This window comes from Doryrhamphus excisus, linkage group LG6 (assembly GCF_037039965.1).
Source record: "Doryrhamphus excisus strain RoL-2023G ecotype Guam linkage group LG6, RoL_Dexc_Guam_v1.1, whole genome shotgun sequence".
NCBI lineage: Eukaryota > Metazoa > Chordata > Actinopteri > Syngnathiformes > Syngnathidae > Doryrhamphus > Doryrhamphus excisus.
The window spans coordinates 9,078,765-9,090,996 of record NC_136362.1 but is presented as its reverse complement, the minus strand read 5'-3'; the positions used below and the strand labels follow the sequence as shown (position 1 = coordinate 9,090,996).

Sequence of the window (12,232 nt, the reverse complement as noted above, 5' to 3'; positions counted from 1 at the left end):
TCTAGAAATGAAATAACACCCCTATAGTCACCTCTACACTCCTATTACCCAATACAGTTGACATAATAAGAGAAAGTAAGACATATACGTGCAAGAAAACCCTGTTTACCACCTTCTAAATGTGTTTTTAACATGATTAGAGACCTCTAGAAATGAAATAACACCCCTATAGTCACCTCTACACTCCTATTACCCAATACAGTTGACATAATAAGAGAAAATAAGACATATAAATCCAAAAAAACATGTTTACCACCTTCTAAATGTGTTTTTAACATGATTAGAGACCTCTAGAAATGAAATAACACCCCTATAGTCACATTATACTCCTATTACCCAATACAGTTGACATAATAAGAGAAAATAAGACATATAAGTCCAAAAAAAACATGTTTACCACCTTCTAAATGTGTTTTTAACATGATTAGAGACCTCTAGAAATGAAATAACACCCCTATAATCACCTCTACACTCCTATTACCCAATACAGTTGACATAATAAGAGAAAATAAGACATATACATGCAAACTCATGCAACGTGCAAACTCCACACAGTGGAGTGGAATTGAACTTGGGTCTCCTAGCTGTGAGGCCTGCGCGCTAACCACTTGTCCGCCATGCAGCCTATTTCTCACATAGTTGTGATTAATCATTCATTCATTCATTCAATTTCCCAGCTGTCTTCGGGCGAGAGGCGGGGTACACCCTGGACTGATCGCCAGCCAATCACATATAGACAAACAACCATTCACACTCACATTCATACCTATGGGCAATTTGGAGTCGCTAATTAACCTAGCATGTTTTTTTTGGAACGTGGGAGGAAACTGGAGTACCCAGAAAAAACACATGCACGGGGAGAACATGCAAACACCACACAGAAATGGCCGAGGGTGGAATTGAACCCGGGTCACCTAGCTGTGATATCTGCGCGCTAACCACACATCCGCCATGCAGCCCTCCATCTAAAAATCGAAACTAAAATCTCTTACCATGCTGTTAACTACTCCCTTCAGAAAGCAGCACAAGGTCTAACAAGGACACAAAAACGCTGCACAATTGTGCAAGAAGACAAATATCTGAGATAGCAGGACTGCCAAGAAAAAGCCATTATTTCAGACTGGCCAAAAAAAAAATTCCAAGTGATCCAAAACTTTTAAGCGGTATTGTAAATACATTCATAACACGACATATTGTACGCTAACCAATAAACTTATGTGTTCAGCGTGAACTGGAGCGTATGCTAACCAAGACTCTACTGTAAATACTGTTTTATTCCAAGGGAGCCAAGAATCCACTTGTGCATCGAAAACCACTCATGTCTGTTTTTCTCTCCTGCTGTGCCGATGCTCCGAGCACAAGTCCTTATTGTGTTACCAAAAACAAACACACGCACACATACGCACACATATACACACAAAATGGCGAGCAGCCAGTATGCGGGGAACTGTAGGCCGTTGTCCCCGGGGAAAGGACACCGATTTTCACCAGCTTTGCTTTGCTCTCCTAACGCTAGCAGTGAAGAAACCATTTCGATATTCCGGCAGTCGCACCTAATCTCCATCACACCGTGAGTGTATTAGCGTCCAAAATTCATCTCTCTGTTGGAGCATTTACATAATCCTAAATATTCACCGGCCTGAACTATGAACTCTTTTCTTATCGTCTATAAAAATAAATCAAAATATGTGACGGAACTCTCCCAGTCCATCTCTCGTAATATTATTTAATTAAATAATATTTATTGAATCATATAAAAAATAAAAAAAATACTAATAATTGGTGCAGTGATTATGTTTTTAAAAAATATATACATCATGTGTTGGTATTATGATGTAACCGGTAGCAAGCGAAATGCTTTTGTGAGCAAAAAAGAGAGAGAGATGATGAGGAGTTGTGAGACAGCTGTTGAGCTCTGAGAGATTAAAAGTCATCCCTGTACCCACAATCCCTTGCTCCCGGCATCCGCCTCCTCTCCCTCTCTGAACCCGAGCTACATAATCATCTCATCTTCCAAAACACCGCCAGCGCTCACGCAAGCGCGCACATACACCTCGACGAACACACACACATGAACCAACGCAAGCAGCTTGCTAGCTTTGCGGGACAGAAAATATCCATCACGTTCTAAATACACTTTCAACCATGATTAGAGCCCTGCAGACATCAAATAACACCCCTATAGTCACAGTTACACTTATATTACCCAATATAGTAGATATAATAACAAAAAATAAGACCTAGAAAACCTGTTTAGCACCTTCGAAATACATTTTCAAACATGATTAGAGCCCTCTAGACATGAAATAACACCCCTATAGTCACATTTACACTTCTATTACCCAATATAGTAGATATAATAACAGAAAATAAGACCTACAAAACCTGTTTACCACCTTGTAAATACACTTTCAAACATGATTAGAGCCCTCTAGACATGAAATAACACCCCTATAGTCACATTTACACTTCTATTACCAATATAGTAGATATAATAAAAGAAAGTAAGACCGAGAAAAACTGTTTACCACATTCTAAATCCACTTTTAAACATGATTAGAGCCCTCTAGACATGAAATAACACCCCTATAGTCACAGTTACACTTCTATCACTCAATATAAAAGATACAATAACAGAAAATAAGACAGAGAAAACCTGTTTACCACCTTCTAAATACACTTTCAAACATGATTAGAGCCCTCTAGACATGAAATAACACCCCTAAGTCAGATTTACACTTCTATTACCCAATATAGTAGATATAACAATGAAAAATAAGACAGAGAAAACCTGTTTACCATCTTCTAAATACACTTTCAAACATGATTAGAGCGCTCTAGACATGGCATAACACCCCTATAGTCACAGTTACACTTCCATTACCCAATATAGTAGATATAATAACGGAAAATAAGACCTAGAAAACCTGTTTACCATCTTCTAAATACACTCTCAAACATGATTAGAGCCCTCTAGACATAGCCTAACACCCCTATAGTCACAGTTACACTTCTATCACCCAATATAGTAGATATAATAACAGAAAACAAGACCTACAAAACCTGTTTACCATCTTCTAAATACACTTTCAAACATGATTAGAGCCCTCTAGACATGAAATAACACCCCTATAGTCACAGTTACACTTCTATTACCCAATATAGTAGATATAATAACGGAAAATAAGACCTAGAAAACCTGTTTACCATCTTCTAAATACACTCTCAAACATGATTAGAGCCCTCTAGACATAGCCTAACACCCCTATAGTCACAGTTACACTTCTATCACCCAATATAGTAGATATAATAACAGAAAATAAGACCTACAAAACCTGTTTACCACCTTCTAAATACACTTTCAAACATGATTAGAGTCCTCTAGACATGGCATAACACCCCTATAGTCACAGTTACACTTCCATTACCCAATATAGTAGATATAATAACGGAAAATAAGACCTAGAAAACCTGTTTACCATCTTCTAAATACACTTTCAAACATGATTAGAGCCCTCTAGACATGAAATAACACCCCTATAGTCACAGTTTCACTTCTACCACCCAACATAGTTGATATAATAACAGAAAATAAGACCTACAAAACCTGTTTACCACCTTCTAAATACACTTTCAAACATGATTAGAGCCCTCTAGACATGGCATAACACCCCTATGGTCACCTTTACACTCCTGTTACCCGATATAGTAGACATAATAAAAGACAAGTAAGTAACAGTAACAGTTTATCAGTATCCTAACTGTATTTATTTTGTGTAAGTTATGGAGAAAAAACGCCTGTCTGTGTAGCATAATAGCATACAGGAAGCGGGCCTGCTAATAGCCTTTTCCCACCACGATTAGTGGCTCTACCTGAGTTTTCTACCCGAAACACATTACACGTTGCTGTAGAAAACCTAAACGCTAAAATGCTAAAGCTACTTACAAGTATTTTCTTCTGTCCTGTCTCACATAATGGTTGCATGTTAAAAGCTGACATTTTTACAAGATATTGTTTATCAACTCCTATAAAGTTAGCGGCACAAACCGGGACTCTTTTGATGCTTATATGTCTTTCGATGAATAGGTGCAGATTCTGGAAGAACTAGAACGCTTTCTGTGCTGGTTATGGTGTGCAGCACTATTTACTTTGCCGACAAAATGCCTCACTTGTTTGGACATTGTATGGACATGCTGACCTCATATTAAGCTCAACGTAAACATGAAGTCCATTCCCAGTCCAGGCTTTAGTCAGTATCGGAGTAGAAAGCATGAGGTTTGGCTGCCCCAGAAAGCAAACAGGCAAGCCACAGGTCAGTGATGAGTCATTGTACAACATCCCGGGTCTGAGCTGGTGATGTAACAGCAATGAATGGAGAGGTTAGTGGCCCTGAGGAGTAACTCCTTCCTGCTTTCAGGGGATTATATTAGTACATTTACGTAGGCCGCATCACTGCTTTATATGCGTTTATGCGTATATGCGAACATAAGTCACATTAACACATTCAATTCACAAGAGAAGTTGACCAAGACATCTCTTCTCCTGTCTGTGCGTTCTAAAGATATACAAACAGGTAAAAAGAGGCAGCGAAGGATGCATGGAATGGGACATACCTATACTGCTTACAAGGCCTTCTGAAAAAACAACCATAAAGAGCCAACAACAAAACACAACCCCGTCGGCCATTTTGACCGATCGTTCAAGGATCACAGAATATTGTGTTCTATGGCTAAATAAACATTGAACCTATCAAAAGAAACATTCATTCATTTTCTACCGCTTGTATTCACAAGGGTCACGGGGATGCTGGAGCCTATCCCAGCTGTCTTTGGGCGAGAGGCGGGGTACACCCTGGACTGGTAGCCAGCCAATCACAGGGCACATATAGACAAACAACCATTCACACTCACATTCATACCTATGGACAATTTGGAGTCGCTAATTAACCTAGCATGTTTTTGGAATGTGGGAGGTAACCGGAGTACCCGGAGAAAACCCACGCATGCACGGGGGAGAACATGCAAACTCCACACAGAGATGGCCGAGGGTGGAATTGAACCCTGGTCTCCTCGCTGTGAGCTAACCACTCGTCCACCGTGCCGCCCCCAAAAGAAACAGTAGACTAAATTTCAGCTTTTTTTCTTCTTGAGTAATCAGCAGTAAAACGTGTGTAAGTTTCAGGAAAATATCAGTTCCTAACTAAAAAAAACAAAAACAGAAAAGATACATTCAAGTATATCTTTCACTTTGATGCAAATATGTTTATATCTAAATAAGTATACAAACATAAACAACACAAAATGGCTTTTTTTTACATCAAATTAACTATATTTGCAATATATCATCACAAAATGTCATAACCTTTTTTTGCCTCTTGCGCAAAAAAAAAATACATAAAAGAAATATGTTGATGGGATCGGGCCTTTGGATTTATGAAAACATATTTAAAAAAATATAAAAACATATATAAATACGTCTTTCGTAATGAATAAGTTAATGATGGTACCAAGGTTTTACTGTGAAGATATTTTGAGGATATTTATGATAAAAATAATAAATAATAAATAATAAATAATAAATAATAAATAATAAATAATAAATAATAAATAATAAATAATAAATAATAAATAATAAATAATAAATAATAAATAATAAATAATAAATAATAAATAATAAATAATAAATAATAAATAATAAATAATAAATACATTCATTTTCTACCACGTTTTCCTCACGAGGGTTGCAAGGGGTGCTGGAGCCTATCCCAGCTGTCTTCGGGCAAGAGGCAGGGGTACACCCTGGACTGGTCACCAGCCAATCACAGGGCACATATAGACAAACAACCATTCACACTCACATTCATACCTATGGTCAATTTGGAGTCGCTAATTAACCTAGCCTTTTTTTAGTCAGGAACTGATATTTTCTTGAAACTTACCTATGTTCGACTGCTGATATTGTTAATAAATAATAAATAATAAATAATAAATAATAAATAATAAATAATAAATAATAAATAATAAATAATAAATAATAAATAATAAATAATAAATAATAAATAATAAATAATAAATAATAAATAATAAATAATAAATAATAAATAATAAATAATAAGTAATAAATAATAAATAATAAATAATAAATAATATTCCTTTGCAAACATAACCATGCTGGATACTGCCCTGGTCATTTTTCTGCCCCTAAAAATACGTTATTAATATTGCATCCTCCAACCGACCTCGGATGACCGTGACCTACAACAGTCAACTTGTGTGCAGAAAAACATTTTGCTTCTGCACTGATCATGAAAAAACATGGATGGCTGCTCGGAAAAGCACCAGGGTGACTCAGCACCTCCTCAGTGTCGCTCGCTTGACAGGCACAAGCTCTGACACACACACGGCACCACACACACACACACACACACAGTGCAGTGCGTCTAATGAGCATAAGTGTAGATGACTGGTGACAGTACAGTACATTGTCACTCCGTACATCCGTACACATGCACACATCATGCACACATCATGCACACGCACTCAGGAAAGCTGTCAGTGCCTCATAAAGATGCAGACATCTTGAGATTTACTAGTGTATTTGTATGATGAGGACTTTAAGATCAAGCACAACAATAAGACTTCTCAATCATTATGTCATTGTATATGGTCATATCACCTTGTACTTCGGTATGTGACAAAAAAGTAAAAATAATTTAATAATTTAATAATTCAATAATTCAATAATTCAATAATTCAATAATTCAATAATTTAATAATTTAATAATTTAATAATTTAATAATTTAATAATTTAATAATTTAATAATTTAATAATTTAATAATTTAATAATTTAATAATTTAATAATTTAATAATTCAAAATTTTAAATAACATATAAAAATAACATAGATTTTTACATTACATTACTTCGGTATGTGACAAAAAAGTACAAATAATTTAATAATTGTATAATTGTATAATTGTGAAATTAAAAATAACATATAAAAATAACATATACTTTTACATTACATTACTTCGGTATGTGACAAAAAAGTACAAATAATTTAATAATTTAATAATTTAATAATCACAGGTGCCCAAAGTACGGCCCTGAGGTCATCTGTGACCCATGCTCATTCTTGATTGGCCCAAGAAAACCGAAATGTTGACATCAACAATCAGAAAGGTCGGTGACCATGGTGATTAATGTTTATACTCTAAGGTTGAATGTTTCTGAGGAAGTACAATTCTGAATTTGATAATTTAATAATTTAATAATTTAATAATTTAATAATTTAATAATTTAATAATTTAATAATTTAATAATTTAATAATTTAATAATTTAATAATTTAATAATTTAATAATTTAATAATTTAATAATTTAATAATTTAATAATTTAATAATTTAATAATTTAATAATTTTATAATTGTGACATTAAAAATACCATATAAAAATAATAGTAAAATAAATAAAAAAAATATATTAAAAAAAAACCTAAATTATATTAGAAAGGAAGTGAACAAATGTAACAGTTACTGATTGTAAAAGTACCAGATGGAGGGGTAGGATTTAATAAGCTTTGCTTCTTCCTACTCCTTTTGGACATGTAGAACTGTGAACTGATTATGTGATGCATTCAATTGTAGTCTGATGCATGTTCAAATGAAATAAAACCATTACCAATATCAACAGAACTAAAACAATAACAAAACTGGTCAAATTCAGAATTGTACTTCCTCAGAAACATTCAACTTTAGAGTATAAACATTAATCACCATGGTCACCGACCTTTCTGATTGTTGATGTCAACATTTCGGTTTTCTTGGGCCAATCAAGAATGAGCATGGGTCACAGATGACCTCAGGGCCGTACTTTGGGCACCTGTGATTTGTTGGCTTTTTGTCGGGGTAAGGCACATGGCGTCAGCTCTGTGACAAAATCACAACTCTGTTTGGCTTGATAACTTCCTGTCGCGGGCAAGCGATGGTGGGTGAGAGGATAGGGGGGAGTACTGTTGCGGCTGGAACCTGGTCGATGCGTTTACTTACAACAGTCAGTCTTTACGAGCCATGTCGCCGCATCTTGAGGATTTGTTTGGATGTGAGCTCATAGGCTATATAGTTTCCTTAAAAAAAACGTCATGTAATAATAATTGAAGGCTATAAATAGCTCATAGAGGTGTAAATGTTAGGCAGCGTCATCATGTTGTATTACACTGTGTTATGTAAGCTCCAGTTTTAGTCATTGTCTTTTCGGGACAATACGGCTGTTGGATGGCGTCCGTGTTTTATTGCCTCTCTCTGCCGCACTGAATGAAGTGGGGGGGGGGGCGTTTCCTGTAGAATCAACCTACTAAAGCAGACACAGCAGCCTGTTAAAAAGCCTTAACTGTACTTTCATTAGCTCACCACACAACCTAATGCGTGACGCTGTATGGCTCCATGGAAGATGGCAATAAAACGGGGGCTGTACCAGACCCGATGACCCCCAAGCTTGCCTTCCGGTCCGCTGGATTGGTAATCTGGGAGGGATTGAATGTAATCTCACCAATCCCCATAGGAGAAATTATACATCATCAGCTCAATAGACAGAGTGTATGTCGCTATATCTCCAATTTTGTGGACTATCATAATGACAACTCGATAAAAAAACGACATACGTAGCTGTCGGTGCCTCATTTGGATGCTAAATGCTAATTCAGCCACCTATAACAAGTGCTTGATATTATAAAGTTATTATCTTACTATCGTTCCGACAGACTGACTTTGGAAAACAACAATGGACATTTATGTTCAAAAACTGTTTGTTTCTGCGTCATATTGATTTGGTCCATCTAGGACAGGGGTCGGCAACCCTTAGAGTATAAAAAAAAAGCAGTTTGGGCCGGTTTCTACTAAATTTAAACCCCTCTTTGACCGCTAAATTGAAGGTAACGCTACAGTAGTTACCTTGTCCCTTGTCGTAGTAGTAGTAGTAGTAGTTTCCTTGTCCTTGTTCTGTTTCTGTCTTGTTCCCGAAGAGATGAGAAAGTATAAGTCATTTTATTAGCATTGGAAGAATCTATACCGGTATTCCGCGAGAGAAAAAATATCCTGACCTAATTTCGATTAATAAAAGTTTCTAAAATCGATTAATCATGACTCAATGTGGTCGGTTTATCCATTCATCTGTTTATCCGTTCTACTTCTATACCGGTATACCACGAGAGAAAAAATATCGCCTGACCTAATTTCGATTAATAAAAGTTTCTAAAATCGATTAATCATGACTCAATGTGGTCGGTTAATTTGTTTGCTTTTGTGCTCAAATATCTAAACAAATGTACCAACATAAATGACACAAAAATGGGTTGTTTTACATCCAAATATAACAATATCAGCAGTCAAACATAGGTAAGTTTCAGGAAAATATCAGTTCCCGACTAAAAACATGCTAGGTTAATTAGCGACTCCAAATTGTCCATAGGTATGAATGTGAGTGTGAATGGTTGTTTGTCTATATGTGCCCTGTGATTGGCTGGCCAGGGTGTAGTAGCTGGGATAGGCTCCAGCACCCCCCGCGGCCCTCGTGAAGATGAGCGGTAGAAAATGAATGAATGGCTCCAAACCCACCCTCGTAAAATAGGCCGCTGTCTTTCATCAGAAAGAAATTGTTCCGACCTTTTCCATTGTTTAATAATCAGCAGTCGAACATTGGTAAGTTTCAGGAAAATATCAATGGATGGAAATGAATGGTTGTTTGTCTATATGTGCCCTGTGATTGGCTGGCCACCAGTCCAGGGTGTACCCCGCCTCTTGCCTGAAGACAGCTGGGATAGACTCCAGCACCCCTCACGACCCTTGTGAGGATAAGCAGTAGAAAATGAATGAATGAACTTCTGAATTTGGGCTGCACGGCGATCGAGTGGTTAGCGCGTAGACCTCACAGGGACAAGGGTTCGATTCCGCCCTCGGCCATCTCTATGTGGAGTTTGCATGTTCTCCCCGTTCATGCGTGGGTTTTCTCCGGGTACTCCGGTTTCCTCCCACATTCCAAAAAAAACATGCTAGGTTAATTAGCGACTCCAAATTGTCTATAGGAATGAATGTGAGTGTGAATGGTTGTTTGTCTATATGTGCCCTGTGATTGGCTGGCCACCAGTCCAGGGTGTACCTGATACATGTTTGTATCAGGTGCACCTTTTGGATGTTAAGTTGCTATGTGATGAATTTAGTGCTGTTGGTAGTGTCATCATAACTGTAACTGTACACTGGTATATTTCACATTTATACATTTGGCACCTAGACCTCACAACTAGGAGACCAGGGTTCAATTCCACCCTCGGCCATCTCTGTGTGGAGTTTGCATGTTCTCCCCGTGCATGCGTGGGTTTTCTCCGGGTACTCCGGTTTCCTCCCACATTCCAAAAACATGCTAGGTTAATTAGCGACTCCAAATTGTCCATAGGTATGAATGTGAGTGTGAATGGTTGTTTGTCTATATGTGCCCTGTGATTGGCTGGCCACCAGTCCAGGGTGTACCCCTGCCTCTTGCCCAGAGACAGCTGGGATAGGCTCCAGCACCCCCCCACGACCCTCGTGATGATAAGCGGTAGAAAATGAATGAATGAATGAATAAAAATGACACATCTTTTTTTTTTACCAATTGAAGGCCACTGTAAATCTCACTTCCTGCGTGTGAGTGGGTAATAGCAGATTATAGCCGTACATCTATATGCGGCGTGAAACAACCTTTTTCCCGAGGCGGAGGGGGTGTGGAACGGGGGGGGGGCTTAATATCCCATTCAATCCATGTGCTCATCCTGAAAATAACGTTGTCACACCACAGGCCGCACATTTCCTGTCACTGACAAGCCTGAATGTACATAAAGTGTACAATATCAACATAAACAGTCATTTTAAACAAAGCGTGCATCCGGAATCAAACATCAGGACAGGAAGAGACACATCTGGATTGGACAATACACAGGCCGAGTACTATAGTGTGTGTGTATGTGTGTGTATTATGGGGTGTCATTGTATAACAATAGCTTTTGGTTTATTATGGATCCTGAGACCGTTTAATAGCCTCCATTTAAAAAAGAAAAGGACGCTTTATGTAACCAGGCCTACCTGGACTACAATAATGCATCACGTGACAGACAAAGACATAATTAATAATCTAGTACTGAGATGACAAATAGCACATAAATCATTTGTTTATGTCAGCATTTTGGGGATGAGCGTGGATTGCGGCATCAGTGTAACAAAGAAGCACGAATCCACGCATCTCTGCAGGAGACAGACAACAACCCCCCCCCCTTCCATCCCGCTACACGCCCACCACGCTGTCATTGCGAACAACACAATTCCATATTGCTAATTGTATATGTTTATATAAGCTAGCTGTGCCATAAATATCACACGAATTGCATCACTCACTTCAAAAAAAAAAAAAAAGATGGCGCAGCGCGCGGCGGTATAAAGCTAAGACTCACAACGCCGCCCGTAGATTGGAACAATGAATACAAATAAAGAAGAAGAAGAAGAAGAAAAAAAACACTCACGGTGCAGGTGTCTCGTTTTCTCGCTGACTGTGTGTATGTGTGCGGCTGTCAGTCGGCGTGGGATTAAAATATCTCTCTCTACGAGAGATGTGCCGTTGACAAACGAGTCGAGTCTTTTGAACGGCTCTGCGAGGCAACCGATTCTCAGACGCGAATGAGAACGGTTCCTTCTCGTGTGCGAAATTGCCCCAGGCTGCCTTCACGTGTCGGGGCACCACCTGTGTGGCCTCGTGACACACGGTCATATATTGAATATTTTAGTAGCTAAAGCATATAAAACATGTTAATGAAGTTCTAAATTGAGGTTTTAACATAATTTCAGCCCTGTAGACATGAAATAACACCCAAATAGTCACTCACTCAGGCTACGGGAACACTGCAGGGACATAACAGACAGCCGCTCCTAGCATCACAAGCTAGCATGCTAGTTAGTTAGCTTCTCCAGTTTACTTTTTGTATGGCCCCGTGACTCTCAGTCATATATTGAATATTTTAGTAGCTAGAGCATATAAAACATGTTTATGAAGTTCTAAAATGGGGTTTTAACATGATTTAATCTTTGTAGACATGAAATAACACCCAAATAGTCACTCACTCAGGCTACGGGAACACTGCAGGGACATAACAGACAGCCGCTCCTAGCATCACAAGCTACCATGCTAATTAGTTAGCTTCAGAATGAGAG

General features: G+C 38.0%; 1 protein-coding gene across 1 annotated transcript in view; it reads right to left on the bottom strand.

Annotated features, from left to right (window-relative positions):
- Window positions 1–11,604, bottom strand: part of map4l (microtubule associated protein 4 like) — a 76,191-nt gene extending 64,587 nt beyond the window's left edge. Inside the window, exon 1 of the mRNA XM_058066067.2 lies at window positions 11,548–11,604. The gene's annotated coding sequence lies outside the window, so the exon portion shown is untranslated. The remainder of the gene's footprint in view (window positions 1–11,547) is intronic.
- Window positions 11,605–12,232: the final 628 nt, after the last annotated feature.